We start from the raw sequence: 21,233 nt of genomic DNA on the forward strand, positions 1-21,233 counted from the left end.
TACGTAGATTCAAACACTTCTCGTGAAAATTCTTTCCAAGTTCAAATGAAATTCCACAGCAAAGCATCACACAATTTAATAACAGCAATACCTTCATATATCGTGCTAGAAGTGAGCCCCATTTCTGGTGTCCCCCGCCGTGATGTTGCTGGAATATTGCTAAAAGCGGCGTAAAACCAAAACTCAGTCAGTCAGTCAGAAGTGAGCCTTCTATTTTCAAACCGTTCATAGTTCTTGAGATCTTCCGTGAATGTAGGAACCATCCTATCCTAGAGCGCCACACACCGAAACTGTCGCCCATGTGGCTTGCTGGGGAGCAAATCTATTTCTTTTAAAAATGCTATAACGAAATGAGAGCTGATATTATTAAAAGGATTCTTCATAGTTCGTGATTTGAAATAGTTATCCCTTGTGATGGAATATTCAAAACAGCCAAGCAGGACATGCTTGACCGTGATTCTTTCATCACAAGGGATACAAAATGGATGATCCTCACCTTTTAACAGGTATTCATGAGTATATCATCGTCGCATGATGACCTCTTCAAATCTGGACTGACAACCCAAGTAGATGTAACCGATATAGGGTTTCATTGCATGTAATTTATTGATACCTACTTGGGTGTCCCACTTCTTCTCCATCAGATCACGGATGTAAGTTCAAATGCTAGCTATGGTGAAACAAACTTGTTAAGTGCTGCCTTGGCAGCAAGATCGGTTATTGTGCTGGGTAACCAACAGAGGAAGATGTCGTATTAGCCAGTAGCAAGATCAAATTCAATAATTTCTATTAAAAGTGGATGTTTACAAGAAAGATTTTTAATAGTCTGAAGGCAAGAGAGAGAGTCAGAAAAGATTATATCGTGTTTATATTTAGGGTGTTTATGAATATATTTTAAGGCTGTTAATATGGAGTCAGCTTCTGCTGTGAAAACAGAGCTGTCATCCGGCAATCGAGAAGATATTGTTCTGGATCCAATGACAGTGGCACAAGTAAATGCGTCACCATCCCTCCTTGGATCCGTCTGTAAATAACGATTTGTATTTATTGTATTTACCTTTAAATTTTTGCTTACATTGTAATTCATTAGTTTCTGCTTTTTCAAAGATTGCCAGTGTTAGGTGGTGGCTTCACTAGTTGGCAACGATTTGCCAACGTTATCGAGGAGGAGAAAAAAAGCCGAGAAGGCGATATATTATCCAGCCCAATACCAGCAACAGAAATGGAAGGTTTTACTCTTATTCCCAAAGGCGGGACAAGAGAAGACTTCTTGTACAGATCCTTATAGAAGGGGATTAAAGACACAGTTATATGCAGGGTTCTACTATGATTAGAATCTAGTTCAGTGATATACTGCAACGATAATTTTATCGTTGCTTCAACGTAAATACTGTCAATAGAAGAAGTTCTGAAAGATCCAAGAAAAAGGCTTAGACCTTGGTGATGAATAGAATCAAGAAGTTTAAGGTTGCTTTTACAGGCACCATTATATATGATGGAACCATAATCAAGTTTTGATCGGATGAGTTATCTGTATAAGTGTAGGAGGGTAGTTTGGTCCCCTCCCTATTTAGAATTTGAAACGACTTTCAACAAGTCAAGTGCCTTCTGGCATTTATTTTTAAGGTATTTGATATGCGAAAGAAAAGTTAAATGAGAGTCGACATTCAGACCCAAGAACTTGGCCTCCTTGACAACTTTGATGGGAGTGTCATTTAAAAATAGTTTTGGGTCTTTATGCGGTTTGTATTTACGGCAGAAATGTATACAATTAGTTTTGGATTTAGAAATTTTATAGCCGTGTCCAGGACATCATTAATCTATTTTATTTAAGCACAACTGCATTTGCCGTTCAATAGTATGCTTATTTTTACCACAAGAAATATTAAAATCATCCACAAATCCACAATGTTCAAATGGGTCTCCAAACAGGATTCCGGTAAATGTTTCAGGGGTTGATAATGGATGTTTTATGCACCTGTAGCAGTATCGTTGGCCTGGTCAAGAGCAGTATGGAGCTCATGAATCGATATACCTCGTTGTAATCTTCCCCATTATCTGAAGTAAAATTAATAGATTTATTTCTTGCTGTTTTTGATACTTTTGGAAGTGAGGTACATAATTTGCTGAAGAAGAATGCTTTGCAAATGTTTCTCCAAGTTTATCAGCAATATTGGATTTAGTAGTTAATAATTCGTTTCCGTCTTTAAGATGGTGAATGCTAGATCTAGAGCCCTTACCTTTGATTTTCTGGATCATATTCCATACTTTAGAAATCGGCGTACATGCATTAATTTTAGAGACAGTTTCGCCAAGATTGACGTTTATTTTGTTTAAAAGTACGCCGTGCTTTAGCATTTAAAGCTTTAAATTTGTTAAATTGTGGACAATTTGATGGCGACGGAAATAATGCTCAGTGTTTTACCGTGCCTTGCGAGCCTGTTGCAGTCAATACTAAACCATGGTTTTCGTATGTGAAGAATTGCACAGGACTTTGGGATACACTCGTCAGCTATGTTATTCAGTTCATCAGAAAGGCATTTTATAGCATCAGGAACATTAATAAAAAAGTTCAGGTTTGAGTTTGTCAGTACAGAGAGATTCATATAAAGGCCAGTTGGCCTTTTTAAAATTCCATCTTGGCGATGGAGGAACATCATATGGGTTCATGGATTTTAGTGTTGTTGGGAAATGGTCACTTCCACAGAGGCCATCGTGGACTAACCATTCAAATTCAGCCAATAAGTTGGAATCAGTAATTGACAAATGAAGAGCTGAATATGTGCCTGTCCTAGGATGTAAATATGTCTTTTACCCGTCATAAAAAATGCATAGATCATTATTTGAGAAGAAATCGTTTTGCCACGGCTTGCAGATTTGTTTTGAGTGTGACTAGGCTATGGATAACATTATTCCTCACCAGGATAGATGATCCACCAGTAGCCCTATCGCCCGGAGGAGAAAAATAGTGGTATGCATTAAAATGACGTAGGTCAAAATTATCTGTCTGCTTTAGATATGTCTCTTGAATGCAGAATACTGACGGATTAAAATCTTGGACTAATAGTTGTAAATCGTTTAAATTAGTCCTGAGTTCTCCACAATTCCATTGAATTATAGGTGAAGACATTATTTGTTCCGCGGGGGATAGACTGGAGATCTACCTCCTATCTTCCTTGAGGGCGACAAGCTATGTATCCTACCTTGGCTGTGGTCGGACACATCCATGTCCTCAAGAGATCCAAATTTGTTATAAAGCTAGACCTGGTTGTTTGATCCCTTTCGGGTTCTGTTACTTGGATCCTTTTGGACATGCCATTGTTAGGTTTGGATTTACTTTGCACATTTATAATTAGTTTCACAGTTGTATCTGATTTAGAAGATTGCTTCTGATATGGAGATGTGTCCTTCTCAGAAGATACCTTGGATTGAATGACACTTTTAGATGAAGACACAGTTTGTGAACAGGTGACTTGTGAGGGCTTCGCCTGGATCCCAGCAGATAGCAGAATAGAAGCAGAGGTCATAGCCCACGTGTAATCCGCCTGTCAACCTACTGAAGAACAGGAAACATGTTTTGGTTTAGAGGTTTGAATTGAAGCAGAAACTGTGGCAGCATAAGTCGGGTCTGAATGTTCTTGTGCATGATGAGTCTTCTTTGCTTCTAAGAAAGAAATATTTTTTTCATGTTTCACTTTCGAAATTGTGGATTCCAGGTAGGGCATTTCTTAGATGAGGAAGGGTGAGAACCAGAACAGTTAACACAAACAGGAGGTTTGTCACAGGGGTTGTTGTCTGCACAGCACATCGTTGGCATTCGGCTGAATTATGGCAAGACCTGGAGCCGTGTCCATACTTTTGACAGGTGTAGCACCTTAAGGGATTAGGGATATATGTATCTACCCTCAAGTTGCAATAACCTACTTTCAGTGATTTTGTATGGACTGGCAGAAAACACGAGAATAAATATGTGTTGGTATTGACGGTCTCGTTATTCCTTTTTGCTGTGAAGCGTTTGACATGAATCACGCCTTGGGAATGTAATTCTGTGACAATGTCACTTTCACTCATGTCCGAAAGGCAACGTCCAATATCACGTACGATGCCTTTGCTGCTGTTCAATGTCCTGTGAGGGGATACCTCCACAGGAACATTCGCTAGAGATTTAGATGAGAGCAGAATCTGACTTTGTATGAGTTTCCGACAGTGAACCAGATCGTAGTTTTTTAATCTCCTTTTCATCACCTGCCAAACCTTCGATGCCTTTCGCTACGGCAAAAGGATTTAATTTCAGAGCGCCACTATCTGGTGCTGACATCACAAGAAAACGAGACCAGTTATCGGGTTTGTTAAAACTTCAGAAACCTCCTCCTCCGAAGAACGATTTTTTTAAGTGGGGGTGCCATGGTTGTATTGAATATAATTCACCCTGCTAGCTCCCCACCCACCATGGAGTGTCAACAAAGGACAATGCCTCATGTCTGTGGGTCTCCAAGGATACTAGGAGGGTATATTCAAGCAGGAAAATATCTTGAAAGTGCTACATCCTACCAGACTGGCCCATGAGCCATCGCCGTCTGGGCATTGAGACTCCAGGCATATTTATTACTCTATTTTGAACATTTTCAATATTGAAATTTTGAAAGCCAAGACTGTAAATCAAGTAAATCAAGCTTTTAAAAATATATATAATACAATTTCAAATACATAGGGCTTGGCATGACACTGCTTTGAACAATATTTAATTTCAATGTGTGTTAACTTATTGTGGGAAGAAAGAATGAGTGAGTGAGTTTAGTTTTACACCGCACTCAGCAATATTCCAGCTATATGGTGTTGGTCTGTAAATAATAGAGCCTGGGCCAGACAATGCAGCGATCAACAGCATGAACATTAATCTACGCAATTGGGAACCGACAACATGTGTCAACCAAGTCAGCGAGCCTGATCACCCGATCCCGTTAGTCGTCTCTTACGACAAGCATGGGTTACTGAAGATCAATTCTAACCCGGATCTTCACAGGTTGTGGGAGGAAAGAAGAAATGCTGGTCTCGGAGAGTTTCTTCTTATGTAAAATCCACAAGCACAGGTATGGTGCTGAAACTTACACTGAATTCAAAATGACTCGATTACTGAATGTGAGTTTGATTTTTGGTTTGTTTCAAAACAATGTCAGGGACGAACAGAAACAGCTGGAGAAAGAAATTGAAAAATACACAAAACATAGCTGTCCAAAATCATTCAAAATGGCCTAGATCTACAGAGTGTGTATCTCAATGCTATGTCTAGGGATAGACAGGATGTTGAAGTACGGGAGTTCGAGTCTTAGCCCTAAGATTGGTATGTGGACAAGGGCTTGAGTGGGAGGAAAGACTTGGTCGATTTGGTATCTGAAATAATTGTCTGCAGCATGCCCATGGCATGCCCATTCTACCACCCATCTAGGTGACGTTAGGGCCGAAGTGGTGTGTTGGGGTTGAGTTGCCCTCAACCACCAGAATCTCTTCCTCCACCAACACAGGGGCGCAACCAACGGCAAACAGGTTGCCCAATTTGGTCGCCTCTTACGACCAGCAATGGGGTGCTGTGGACACCATTCTGGCCCGGGTCCACACGGGAGAAGAGCACTGAGCGTTACCCAGCACCCACCACGAGGAGACAGCTCTTCACGGGTGCCCGATCCGGGTTAGAATTGATCTTCAGTAACCCATGCTTGTCGTAAGTGGTGACTAACGGGATCGGGTGGTCAGGCTCGCTGACGTGGTTGACACATGTCATCGTATCCTAATTGATAATCGATTCGCACGCTGTTGAACACTGGTCCAGATTATTTACAGATCGCCGTCAGACAGCTGGAATTTTGCTGAGTGCGGCGTAAAACTATACTCACTCACTCACTCTTATAGGTGACACGGTCAAATGGTGGATGAGATTGATTTGAAAAGTTTTGAAATGTGTTTTAAGGGCAGATTTATGCGCCGTTGTTTTATTGAGTGAGTGAGTTTAGTTTTACGCCGCTTTTAGCAATATTCCATCAAAACCACGGCGGTGGACACCAGAAATGGGCTTCACACATTGTACCCACGTGGGAATCGAAGGATCAGTCTTTGATGATGCTGTATTCAATATTTTTTTAATTATCTGTTTGATTGGCATTTTCAAAGATGATGAATATAAGTAAGGTACGATACGCTATAGATTCTTATACTGTTGTCAAGCAAGAAGGTATGGATGACAATTTCTTAATTATATTATGACGCGACGGAAAATGGACCTTTTTAATTAATTTTACAGGCTCCACCAATGACGATGGAGCCATAATCCAGTTTAGATACTCCAATCAAAACCCTTCAAATATATATTTTTTTAAATATTTAATTTGAGGTAGAAAGGTTAGATGTTTGTTTTAAAAATCCTTACACCAAAGGAATTTGGCTATTTTAACAACTTTAATAGGAGTGATATCTAAACTTAATTCTGTGTGTTTATAATGTAATTTTATGGCCACGGATTCTTTTAGATTTTGTAAATTGGAATCCATTTTCGTAAGACCGTAGTGTTTCACTTTTTCCACGACAAGAAATATTAAAGTATACAAAGTACAGTGTATAAAAACGTCTACTGTATGTTTGACTGTTTCTAATCACCTGCAAGGCAAATCGTTTTAACATTAAAGTGTACTCTTTAAAGTTTACAATTACACATTAAGCTACGAGTCTAAAAATAGCGTGTGGAAAGAGGACCAAAATGTAAAAAAATTGGACAGATTATTGTTTGTTTTCTGCTCATATTCTAAATATTTTGTTTCACCATGAGACAAACGGCATTAAGTGGATTATTATTTCTCCCCTTAAAACCCAAAATAATATTTTCTGGTGTTAAATCAATGTATCCTTCAGAAACCTTTATAACCATAAAGCCATCTCTTTCCACACTTTGCTTGAATGGGTACAATCGCATAATAAGTGTATAATACTCTCAGGTACCTGTTTACAAAACGAACACACAGGTGAATCAATGTAACCAAACTTATGCAAGTAATTATTAGTTGTCAAAATATTCTGAGTTATCTTGTACTGAAACCATTTTAGATAAACACTTTGAGTACATCGATTAGCCATCAAATTAATGTTTTCCCATTCCTTCTGTTGGAAGTCTATATTCAATATTTCTTCCAATATTAATTGGCCGTTTGATTTATTAAAACAAAATTGACAAAGTGTTTTATAGAACTGTTTGCTACTAACTATTTTGGAGATGTTATAAGGTAAACTAGGGTAGGCAAGTATGTTCTCCACATGTTTAAAAGTGAAATTCCTCTTATTTATATATCCAATGATTGCTCTGTTAAGTCCTTGGTATATAAGAAAATCAACATCTACATCATATTTGTAATTCAGTTCTTCCAAAGACAGTATATTACCGTCCACATTTACTATATTTCTCCAGTATGTTATTCCCTTGTCCTCCAAGTTCCTGTGATAGACTGTTTTGCCACCGATCAAAATATTGTTATTGTGCCAAAGTGATTGATTTAGGACTTCTGTATTATTAATTTCATTCTGTTAACAAATTGTTAGATAGTCAGACCATGCCTCCACAACCTCCCTCCAGAATTTATCTGAAACATTGGGTACCATACATTTGCTAATATAAACACCATCAGCAAACCATAGTTTCTGAATATTTGGAATACATAGTGTGGCATTTTCTGTGCATGTAGAATTGTTACATAACAGTATTTCAATCCATGAAAGTTTTTGGGATTTTATAATATTTTTTACTATTGGTATATTGAAACCTCCATATTCAACAATGGTAGTGGTAACCTTTCTTTTAATTTTATCCTTCTTGCCTTTCCAAATAAAGTTAAAGCATTTCTTCTGAAAACATTGAATCGTATCATCTGGTGGGCTTGGTATAGATGAGAAGAGATGATTTAATCTTGACAGTAGTAGTGATTTCAGCACATTTCTTCCCATAGGTTATTAACAATCTTAATCGTCTGCAAACTGAGCGAGAATATTTTCGATATTTCCCATCTTGATACCCTTTATCGTCTTTTCTTTTCTAATCATAATTGCTAAGATTTCTACACATAAGATAAATATATAGTGCAAGACTTGCATTTTGGAACATGTTTCATGAGGAGAATGTATATTGTCAGCCCTCGTCGCAGTATAGTGAGCTTACCCAAGGGCAGTATGGAACTCATGCTGAACTGAAAATAATAAATAATAGAAATTGACATTGTGTGCTGGTTTTCATATTTTTGAAAATTAGGCACTAAATTAGACGAGAAAGAATTTTTGTCCAAAGCTTCATTAAGTTTATTTGCAATATCTGTTAATAATTTATGTCCTTTTTCATGATGGCGTTTGCTAGATTGAGTACCCTTACCTTTGATTCTCTGTGTCATGTTCCATACCTTGGACATACATGGAGATATGTTTTCGATACATAATTGTTCCAAAAGTGGCGTTTATTTTGTTTAAATGTACACCGAGCTTTGGCAATTGAAATTTTATATCAATTCAGATTATATACCATTGGGTGGAAATATTGTTCAGCCATTTTCTCGACTTCCTAGCTTGTTTGGAGACACTGTTAAACCATGGTTTTCGTGTGTGTACATTTGTAGAGGACTCAGGAAGGCATTTATCGGATATTTTGTTTAGTTCATCAGAGAATAGTCGGACAGGGTCAGAAACATTCATAAACAGTTCAGGTTCTATCTTGTTTGATGACAAAACAAAGGCCATTTGGCTTCGGTAAATTTCCATCTCGATAATGCTGGAGTATCAGATGGACATACAGCTTTGGGAATGGTTGGAAAATGGTCAATTCCACACTGGTCGTCATGGGCTGACCATTCAATCTCATTCAGCCGATCAGACCCAGTGATAGATAAATCAAGGAAAGAGTATGTTCCTGTACCCGGGATGTAAGTAAGTGTTGGAAGTGTCATTAATGGGACATACCGTTGTTAGAATAAATTCTTCTAGTATTTTCCCTATATTTGTGTATGTTTGTATATGTACCTCCCCGCATGGGCTTGTACGTTCAACAGGCAGCAACAAGGGAGAGATCTGGGGTAAACAATTGCTGCTTATCGCATCAGTGATACCGTATTTTCTTTATGAAATCAAAATGATTTAGTTCTTAGGAGACTCCCTGAACATTTGATTGTATGTAGAGTGTATTATTCCACATTCTTTATCAGTAAAGATAACATACTTTTATAGATGGCAACTGTATTCAAATATGATGAAATATTCATGTATGAGTGTAAAGATACGAGTCGATAAAGATGCCTTGCCTTGACTGTTACAAACTTCTAAAATACCATTCAAATAGTATATTCTATATGTGCAGAATCGATTCATGAGAATGTTATAATCTTGTAAAATGTGAATATTCATTGTTAATATTGCCATAAAAAAATTGAATTCAATCGTAACATCGCTACAATAATGCCTTTTTGATAAGAAATTAGAACATATTATCATATTTGGGACATTGCAATTATACAAAGCGTTTGAGGTTTTCTTCTGTTAGATAGTGATTACCATCCTGTCTCATAAAGAAAACTCACCCTTCAAGAAAGAAAATGGAAGACCTGTTACTCTCCTAGCTCTTTTAGATCGATACTCATGCTGTTGATCACTGGATTGTCTGGTCCAGACCCGAATATTTACAGACCGCTGCCATATATTCCCCCCAAAACAACACACAACAAAAACCACAAATAAACAAACAACAAAACCACCCCCCCCAAAAAAACCCAAACAAACAAAAACAACAACACACACACACACCCAAAAAACAAAACAAACAAAAACGAACAAAAACAAAACAAAAACAAAACAAAAACAAAAAAATAAATAGTCGGTATGTGGCAATTTTCTGCACTGAGTTTTAATACATCTTTTGTTTGTTTATTGTTTAACGCCGTATTCAGCAATATTCAAGTTATATGACGGCAGTAAATAATCGGGACTGGCCGGAAAATACAGATATTGACTGGTGATTGACGCAACTGGGATACCACGACGTGTGTGGGGGTATTGGTCGGTGGGTAAGCGTCTTATGGAGAACGTTCTTACTATTATAGGAATTTTGTACATATCCCAGTATTTATTGTGATGTGTGTTAAAGGGTTATTGTTTAAAGTGTTCCTGCATAGGTAACCATTAGCATGTAAGAGTGCACCTGAGCTACAAAATAATCAGTGTTGCTAAAGTACACACATGTATTAGGCATAATGGCAAAGAATTAGATACTGTATGTGTTCGGAGTTGGAATGTATTGTGAAGGTATTAGATAACGGGGGAGAACTCTAACGCTTACACTGACTGTGACATCTAAGGGAGTGAATTCTGCCCTTGCATACGCTTTACGATGATTTCTGTTGGCAACATTAGCGATCATCACTACTTTCAGGCACCTCCGTTTAGGTTGAATAATACAGGGCATTCATAGTCCCCGAGATTAGGCCTCCTGGTATTATTGCTGTCCGGGATGTCACACTCTGATCACGTGTTATTTATATATGAGCATTTATATGTGGTGTGTAGGACAAATCACCCCGACTGTCAGCTCTCTATACCATGCGTGTTACTACCTATGTCTGGTCGAATAAATATATGTGTGTTTGTGATGAAGGTTTAAAACATCGTTTACATTTACCGTTTACATTCTTTTGGGAACATAGTGATAGAACAACCTTATTTGAGCAAGCACGTCTTAGAATCTAAATATTTATTATAGTGTTTCTATATGTTTTGACCGTGACAGATCATGTGTATCCCTACTGCAGTATGGGCGAGGTGAGAACTGAACCCCACCAATTAGTGCTGGTTGTAAGAGCCTGCCGCATGGAATGGGTGGTTAGGCTTGGTGACTGAGCATTATCTCAGACTACAGAAATCTCGAATTTTGAAATGGGAATGTTACGTTGCTCACAGTATCAGTCACTGGGCTACCTTCTACATACCTGATAGCATACAGGCGGCCGTCAAGGTTTAATATTTCGGAGTGTGGTTTAAAACAAAAAAACAACAATATTTATCAGTTTATTTGAAAAATATTCAATTGATTTCGAATGCAAAAATGTCCTTCGCATCAATGACAAACTACGTTCATTTTTCTCTGATTGTTTGTCTCGCGAAATAATTTTGAATAAAACTCAAATATTTCAGCGATGCCATTACAAGCCAAATCCCCTGCTGTACATCACTATTCAGCGTATTTTAAGTTTTGGTTGGAGTACAGTTGTGGGCAATACTATCGCTATCTCAGTCTCAGTCTGTAGAATATGTGCTGAATTTGTGAACAATCGCCAATACCTGAGGTTAGCCCAACTGGGTCCATACAGGAAGAAAATATCCGTAAGTTCCCATTGACTTAAGTTTGGTCATCTATCTTCAGATGCTGGTGATCTATGACCCGTTCATATTTTGTATTCTTTTGCATTAATGCATAATTTTACGGTTACATGCTAGATTAAAATATGTATCTATATTTTTGTCAGCAAGTGGATGTTTAGTATCATCAGTCAAGAATTCAGCAGGGTCACGAGGGAATTGTGCCAGTCGACCATATGAGGCATGATAGATGTGACACATATCGGGCAACACGAATGAGATTTCCAGCAGCTAACAGTTCACCAGGATGTCTGATCACTTCAACAAGTACGACTATGTCCGCTTCTCTGTGGCTGATATGCGCGGAAGATCAAGAGGTAGAGTTGTTCCCGCAAGTTGTGAAGACGGGGTCACTCTTTTTGCAGGTAAAAATCACTATATTGAGCATAAATAGAAGCGACAAAACCTTTCCACATTCATAGACTCAAAGCAGAGTCGGTCACTCATATATTTGTTTGCAGGTATGAACAAATCGAGTTTGGACCAGATACGATGAGAGAGCATGTGTTTCGGTGTTTGCGAAAAGGTGAGAGTATCCTGCCACCCGCCATAAACATATGCTACGTCTAGTCAATTATTCACCTGAAATAATTCGGGAACGTATGGTATAAGTCAAAATACGGAATTACATCGGACATAATTTTTGTCACTGATGCATCAAATTGGAAATATCCTCCACATGTCTACCATAAAATGTGAAACAGGTGAGGCGGCCATACACAAGGTGTACACATACGTATTAAGTTTGACTTCCAACATCGAAAATTAATATTCAGTTGAGTTTTATCCCTCGCTCCCAGGAAATACGTTCTCAGAAATGACTTGTAGTACATGGAAGAGTGAGTGAGTTAAAAGTTTACGTCACGTCGGCAATATTTCATCCATATCATGACGACAGAAAGAAAAGATATATGTATACTTTATAAAGCAATCACCGGATGACAGTATAAATACCAGATTATCACATATATTATTAAAACTAGTAATTTAACTATTCATTGACAAACAGTAGTAAAGTGGGCAAAAGATTTATACCATCCCTTCAGATTGAATGCAATGTTAGCCATGCATCTAAAATGTACAAATTCATTACGATTAAAAACGGTAATAGAATAGAATATTCTTTGAATGATATTCTTTGTAGGCTTATATACCCCCTCAGTAAGACAATAGGTTTACAGTACTTCAACCACCCATCCAGGGTATAGCCACAAACAATCAAAGTCCATAATCATATGCTACCTATATATAAAAGAACGTCAGGATTTATCATTTGAATGCCGTCGGTTCCAAATAAATTCCCGTGCTTCAAATACTCAGTAACACCCGGAAATTGGCCAACACATGATGTTTATCTCCTAATTGCAACATGGCTGGGCCACCAATAAAAGACGATGTCATATTGACCAGTAGCAAGATCATTTGTAATTCAAGTATTTCGATTTAGTGCATGTTGTTAATGGAGAAGGGGTGTGAGGTGTGTGTGTGGGGTTGGGGTGGGGGTGGGGAGGGTTACAACCATTATTGGCATGAGTATATATACTACAGACAAAAAAATAAGGGAACTGATGCAATGACAGTGAATGAGTAATTGCTCTAAATATGGACAAAATCAATTTCGGGTGTGAAGTTCAATATTCCGCCTGAAGAGCTACCCCAAGCTGGGTCAGGTTGACGGGTGCAGAGTCCCTGGTGTACACCCTCCAGCCGTGAACGTCCCACAGAAGCTCAATTGGGGACATGTCTGGGCACTTAGAGGACAAGTCAAATGTCTGTATGCCCTCTCGTCGGAGATAAGTGATGACGACTTGGGCACGATGTGGTCTGGCATTATCATCTTGGAATTCAAAATTCCTGCCGATAGTTCTAGCCAGTGCAGCCACGACAGGACGCAAAATTTCGTCAACATATTGCTGACCAGTCCACTGTCCATCAACGATGACCAGATCCGATCGCCTGTCATGTGTAATATCGCCCCACACCATGACACTACTGCCCCCATACCGATTATGGTCAATAATTGCCGCTCTGGCATACCGCTCACCACAACGACACCAACAACGTTTGCTGCCATCTGTGAATCGGAGGAAAAACCTTGACTCATCCGAGAACATGGTGTAATGCCAATGGCGCAAAGCCCGTCCCTGATGGTGCCTAGCCCACACCAATCTTTGGTGCCTATAGTGAGCTGTGAGGGTGACACCCTTCACAGGCCGCCTTGCTTTCAAACGGGCTTGATAGAGTCGGTTCTTAACGGTTGATACTGAAATTCGTTGTCCAGTTATTGTACGGAATTCCCTATTGATAGCAGGCGCTGATCTGAACCTATTGCGTAGGGCCAGTACTGTAATGAGACAATCCTGTCTAGGTGTCCTTGATGTTGTCTACCACGCCCAGGTCTCATTGCAACCCCACCCGTTTGACGGTACTTGTCCCACAGGAATGAAATTACACTTTTTTGATCTACCCAACATTTGGGCAACTTGTCACAGCGGTGTTCCCCCCTCTATCATACCCACAATTCTCCATTTTGTCTGTTCATTGAGATACTGCCTCAGAGGCATTTTTCAGCGTGTGTTCACCTCAATTGCATTAGTGATTGTGTCCTCCAATAGGTGGACACAGTTTAGCTTCTGTGTGCACGTGCATCACGTGTTGTTCATGCATCATGTGGAATTTCATTGTGATTGGGTGTTGCATTCAGCTGCAACGCCACGGTATTGCACACGTCCACCTCAGTGTTAGTTGCATTCAAATTCTTAGTTCCCTTATTTTTTGTCGGTAGTATATTTATAAGTATCGTAAGTGTTTCTTAGTTCATAATATTGTTGTTGGAAAATAAGTTGGTTAGTTTACGATTTTTTAGGTTTTTTAATTCCGATATGAGTGACATAAATGAAAGGTATAATGGGGTGAGGTGGAGTTAGAGTAAACGTTTTATTATATAGATACCCATAAAGGGGATAAAACACACAGTTGTATGCTGGATTCGATATACTGGAATATAGTTCGTGATATATACAAAGAACTTAATTAGGAACAGACTTTCAAAAGCCTGCCAGACAACATTTGAAAGCTTCACAAGCAAATATGAAACACAATTATGACCAAAAGTCAAAAGAAAGAAATTTCATTCCTGGTGAAAAGGTGTTAACCTTACTTCCTATTCATGATCAACCACTGAGAGCTAGATATGAGGGTCCATATATTGTTGACAAAACGGTTAGCGACACAGACAATGTTGTCCTGACTCCTGGCCGTCGTAAGCAAAAGAGGCTGTGTCATGTGTATTTTTAAAAAAATAAAGTATTTTTGAATCTCAATACATCCAAGCCATACAGGTAGTTTATTACATAACAGGTTGGTATAAACACGATTCACAAATCTATACAAAGTCGATTTAAAGGCAATTGTACATTCAGGTTGAAATGAATAGGTACATGAAAATATAATAGCAGTATATTATATATAACACTAGATTAACTGAACAGATTGTGGCATAATGATTAAAATTTTGTGAAACTGTCATGTTTGCAATTTGAGTAGGCATTAAAACGTTCAGCGTAGTATGCTATCTTAATGTCTTCTATAATATACTTCTAATTTGGTATTTTATCTCTTTGTTTCATTTGGTACATATTGTATTTCACTACTGTTATTATCAAATTCAGAACATGGTTTCTCTTTTCGCCTTATCCTATAATAATGTTTTTCTTTGAAAAGATAATAATTGACCCTGTTTTTTCGAATATCCATTCTTCTATTTTCTTCCAGTTAGTTTTTATGACTTTACAGTCACAAAGTAAATGTAAAATTGATTCTCTCCGGATTTGCTAAATGTGCATGTATTAGAATCTTTATTTTTCATTTTTGTTAGTAAATCATTTGTTGGCAGAAACCTGTGCAGTATACTGTATTGAAACTGAGAGTGTTTTACACTATTATACGATTTATCGTTTACCATGTGTTATCGTCAATAGATTCATTTAGTTCTTTTGGCTACAATTCTAGATTTTCCATTGATGAGTATGTCATAAATATCTCTACATCATTTTGTGTTCCCTTCTATATTTTGTAAAATGTTCCACCGTGAAAACATTACCTTCGGTATCAAACATGTCGTTTACATAAGTAATCCCTTTACTTGAGTAATGTTTATAGTTGATTGTAAGGGTTGGGAAAAGACATCACATGCATTTTTTGCGTTTTCTGCTCTCCTGGTTTCGAATGTACCCCATGATTTCAAAGTGTCCTCCAAAAGTGATTTGTTTGTTGTGTTATTACAGCTGATTCAAGTATGTATGTTTCGCATGATTGTATAAAGCTGTCGATGTAGCAATGTGTCTTGGTTTGCAGCAATTTTCATATTTTTGAAAAGGAGTTAGGGTTAGTCTTATAATCCATGATATTTTTTGTGATTGAATGAGATTTATTATCTCTGGGGCTCGTATTCCACCATGTTCATGATTCTATGTGATAGTGTCTCCACTAACTTTGTCTGGTTTGTTTTTCCATATAAATTTATAGCAAAGCTGCTCAATTTCCTAAATCATTTGGTCATAGAGTTGGGTAGAGTTACAAATGAATGATTAAGTTGCGGTAAAAGTAAACTTTTCAATATGGTATTTCTACCTAAGGGACTTAGATCTTTTGGTAACCATTGATTCATTGATATTTTGAGAGTTTTGAGTTTATCTTTATATTTGCGTTCAACCATTTCTGCGATGTTTCTGCAATTCCTAATACTGTAAACGAGCCATTCTTCCAATCTAGATTCCAGTTTCTGCAAAATTTTCTTTTTGATTTTTTTTCTGAGCCTATCCATAATACCGCCAGTGTTTTGTTTACATTTATTATTTAGCCTGAAAATGAGGCATATTTACTAAGATTTTCTAATGTCGACTGTAAACATTTTTCAGTTTAATCTAATATTAAAGTACCATCAGCGTATTGGGAAATTCGGTATTCTGTATCTCCAATTAGTAATCCTTTCATTTTGTTATTATGTCTAATCGTTGTTGCCAAATTTCTGCGAACAGTATGATAATATAAGGGGAGATGGGATCACCTGGTCTGCATCCTCCTGAGATATCGAAATGTACATTGAATGGAAACAATTTACAACTACACATTATTGAATGTTATTTACGAAGGTATTTATCCATCTTGTAGTTGATGGTCCAAAGTTAAAGAATAAGAGAACTTTTTGAATGACATGCCAGTCAACAGAATTAGAATTTCAGGTATCTTCATATACTCAGTATAGTCAATGATGTCGTATATTAGGCGAGTACATTCACCAATAAATCCTTTTTGGTCCTCATTTATTATAGAGGGTAGGACTGTTTTTATTCTCTTTGCAATGGTTGATGATCCGATTTTATATGCGACATTCAGCAATGAAATTGGTCTCCAATTCTGAAACAAATGTTTAGATTTACCTTTTTTCGAAAAACAGGTTGTAATACCTTACTTTTGAGTCAAAGACAATTCTCCTTTCTCGTAAGCTAAATTTAATGATCTTATAAGATACTCGTGAATACTGAACCAAAAGAATTTGCAGAATGAACCAGTACTTTTTCATTTTTTAAAGACTGTTTAATACTTATTCATATTTCAATATTCCTTCCAGATTTTCTTGTTGATTTTTTATAGATTTGGGACGTGAATGTTTTTAAACAATTCTGTTTCACTTTTTGGCATGTTTTTTGTGTATAGGTTATGATATAACGATTTAGTTTCAGTTATAAGATCCTCTTTTTGGTATGTGTTTCTTTTTGGTTGTTTTCAAGTTTATACATTGCTTTTTTTTTAAACGTTTCTATTTTCTAATGACAAACATATTTTGTCGGTTTTTCTCATTCTTCTTTCCATTTGGCTTTAGATCGCATTAATATTCATTCTGTCTCCTGTTTATTAACAGTCTCTAATTCTCTGTTTGCTTCTTTTAAAGTTCATCTATGTTGTTTTCAAGCGTTTGTTGCAATTTCATATGTTCTTTTTTCTTATAGGATGAATAATTTATTGCATGTCATCTGATCATTAACAGAAGAGCTTTAAAGAATAACGTTTATTTTATTGATCGTTTATTTTGAAAGCATATTTCCCTGTTTCATCTACGTATGATTTGAATTGTTTTTTGATTTCATTTATCAGTATTTTCCACATAATTGTTATCGTAGAGTAAAGAATTGTTGAATTTCCAGTAGCTTTTGCCACTTTCTATTTCGCTTATCTTTAGATTAATCTTAATTATAGAATGGTCAGACCTATATGCTGCGTCAATGCCGGTATCGTGAATTAAGGTTTCGAGGTTTTTGGATATGATAACGTAATCTAGTCTTGCCTGTTTGACGGGGGGTTTCTGTCTCCATGTGTATGTCCTCCATTATTAATGTTTTAAAGCTGAAATAATCAATGTTTGGGTCTTGTACAAAGTTCCAATCACCGCATATGGAGAAGCTGTGTGTTTGGTCCATATGTTTTTACTAAAGTAAATGTCTTATCCATAATTTTGAATTTCAGTGCTACATAGTTTCCATTTACATCATGTCTAGAGTCTTCAATGTTATTATTTAGAAGTATTCCTGTTCCTCCGGCATTGCTTTTAAATGAACTAAAATAACAATATTTTGATTTTTAATAAGTTTGATTTCCAGTTCTTTTGTAAAATGAGTATCTTGGATACAATATATATGAGCTCTTTTGCTTTTTAGATGGAAATACGTCTGTGCACTGTGCTTATTATTCAGGCCTTGGCAGTTTGAAGATAGAATTTTTAATGCATCAAGCATCATGGTGGGTATTGAGTCTGTACTGTTATGAATGGACTGATGTTGTGTATATCAATTAGTACATGGAGAAGATTGTGAGGTGCAAGTAGAGAGGAAGATCTAACAACAAATAGAACTATAAGGCAGAGAGTTACCTTCATTTGTTTGTTGGGAGTCCTGTACATGTGTTATCCTGCAGTAGTTTAGGTCGAGGCATGGCAGAATTTTGTAATTCAGTTGTCCTGGGTTTGATGTTTAGCGCGGGTATACCTGCTAGAGTGGTGGCGTGCGCCTGGTGCACGTACAGTTGCCTTGTTCATTTCAGTGTGATCTTTGTTTATACATGTAACTTTGATATTGTGTTTAGTTGGCCACTTAATATGTGATTTATATTTAGTCTATATTCTTTTTTCATTCCAGACATATACTATTATTCAGAATGCTACTAGTACATGCTTATCATTAATATGATTATTCATGATAATCTTTTTAACTTGTGATACAATTATGACTTTGTTCTAAAGCCTGGAGTTTTTTCTCTAGAACAAAGTCAGTCCTTTAGTTCGTATTTGTGTATACACTTTGTCTTGTGATCTTAGTTCATATGCTTTTTTGTTGACAAAGGATCTTATCCTCTTCATGCTGTAGGTAGGTATGTTTGGTATGTTCATTTGTGATCCATTGAGGGCTGATCTGGGTCTGAAAACATCCTCACGGTCAGCCATCGATACAAATGATGCTTTAATAGTGGGGGCCTGGGAGAGGTACTGTTTTGTACATTATACCTTGGCTTTGGTGGTCGACATCAAGGCCACGTCTCAGGCGCACAAGTGTTAGGAGGAAAGCTGTGAAGGTGGACAGTCCCCTGGGGTGATGGTCATCTTTGTTTTTGGCATTCTCCTGAAAAGTAATTATGTATCAGTTAACATGGTCAAGTGGATCTGTTCATTAATCAATATATTTCACAATGACTGTTACTAGGAAGTCAATGATAATTTGCAAGTGACCATTTAGTAAACAGTTGCACTTTACAGCACTGCCTGTGAAAGGGTTAACAAATGACATATTGATCAGTGACCAAATTACATACAGTGTATATGTGTCAGGAGATAGTATATAGGTGGTTATTAATAAAAGCAATATTAAAGCAATAAACTATACATACTGTTGTTTCTTCCCCTTTCCACAGTGTTAACCTCTCAGCTTTGGACTGTAGGAATATGTGCAGGAACAACAGAAGCTGGATGAATGTAATACCTGAAATAATTATAAATATTGGTCAAATAACTATTTTAAAACACACATTAAGGTCTATATCATGCAAAATATATTATCAATAAATAAAACATAAAATGAATGTCTTTATTATAGATTTGAAACAGATATTTTTTACCTGTGTAGAATTTGCATGATTTGTCACTTCTGAGAACATCATCCATGAATAGTTTTCCCTGTAGAAGTTTAGGTTGTTTGAGCTGATCATCACTGTAGCCAGCCAGATCATCATTCAAAGATGTCAGTCTGAGTAGCTGCATCAGAATTGGAAACCTGTTTTCTTGCATCTGCAAAATAAAATATGTTCGTAAAAAACAAAACTGTGCGGATGATAAATGGTCCAAAAATATACACTAAACAACATCTTATAATTTTATAATTGCAAACTTTTTCAGACAATAAAGAGTGCTAAAAACCCAACCGGATTTCATTAACTAAACATTCCATTTAAAAGCTTGTCTGTAATATAATCAATGGATATACCTTCATTATCAACATTTGTATCTTGCTCTTCAGAACCCTCAGTTATTTCATTTTCCTTATCAATGTCCACATTGAGTACCTGCAAAGAACCCATTAATTAATATTTTATGAACATCATAAATTATTATAAAGAGAGTTTTTTAAAAATTATTCAAAATTTAGTTATTTATTTGTTCATTTATCTGTTCGCTTATGTATTTTTTTTTCATTTTATTTCATTTCATTCCCAAGCTATACCTGGAGTTGTGAACGACTTTTTTTCTTCTCTGGCGACAAGCTCACACGGCCTTTAGGTGGTGGTCTTGACTTCTTCGTGTTGAAGATTCTAAGTTCCACACCTCTAGCGGTATCTGGTATAGGGTCAGGATGTTCGCCTGTAGGACCATGTCCATCAACAAAGTGTTTGGGACATACATATATATCTTGGGTGATCTTGTGACGGCCAAAATCATCACCGTGGGAACACGCTCTGATCCAGCGGTCACACATCTCGGGCTTTGATGTGGGCTTTGAAAATGTAATAAAAAACACATCTGCCATATGTGGTTTATGGTGGAAACGTGAGTCACTATTACAAGTGCCATACGCGCATCGTTTTACCCCCACATTGATGATATTGCACTTTGAACTTGGCGAGGCTCACTCAAGGGCACGGTTGACAGCCGCCATTTTGTCCCAAAGCTTGACCTGTACCACGTGATCGGCAGCTAGATCACATGACTTGCGGAAATTCCACAATTTGGTCTTGAAGTCCAGCTGGATCATGCCACACAGTTATAACATGTTATCCACCGTCGAATATCCCTTCCCGCCTGGTTTTCATCAATAACAATATCAGATTCCGATGGTAATAGAAACTACAGAAGCACTCGCACTATTGTAGTTTGTACAAATTTAAAACGATTACAGCAAATGATAAACAGTATAAAAAATTCTCTGCTTTTCATATACTTTCAAATGTACTTTTCTCAATACTGTTTTAAAGATAAAAATGAAAAATTTAAAAATTATGTTTGGTGTACCAAAATTACTTTATGTTTCCTATAAGAACCTCTGTACGAAAGGGCACGGGATGGACTAGTGATAAAAAAGGTCACTCGTCACGCCTAAGACCTGACTTCGAGTCCCCACATGGGTACAATGTGTGACGCGGTGGTATTGCTTGAATATTCCAAAACGTGGCATACAGCCATACTGAGACAATGTTGAAGTTCAGCTTAGTACATTTATGGTCAGGTACTGAAAATTGGCTGTACGAGTGTAATCCATCTGCGG

At 37.2% G+C, this 21,233-nt stretch overlaps 1 long non-coding RNA gene across 1 annotated transcript; it reads left to right on the plus strand.

The window, feature by feature from the left end:
• The first annotated feature begins 19,591 nt into the window (after positions 1-19,591).
• LOC124291794 lies at positions 19,592-20,022 on the plus strand. The gene is made up of 2 exons (XR_006902280.1): positions 19,592-19,644; positions 19,930-20,022. It is a non-coding gene; the product is annotated as an uncharacterized LOC124291794 (long non-coding RNA).
• Positions 20,023-21,233: the final 1,211 nt, after the last annotated feature.

This window comes from Haliotis rubra, unplaced genomic scaffold (genome assembly GCF_003918875.1).
Source record: "Haliotis rubra isolate DU_JTF1 unplaced genomic scaffold, ASM391887v1 Scf5, whole genome shotgun sequence".
NCBI lineage: Eukaryota > Metazoa > Mollusca > Gastropoda > Lepetellida > Haliotidae > Haliotis > Haliotis rubra.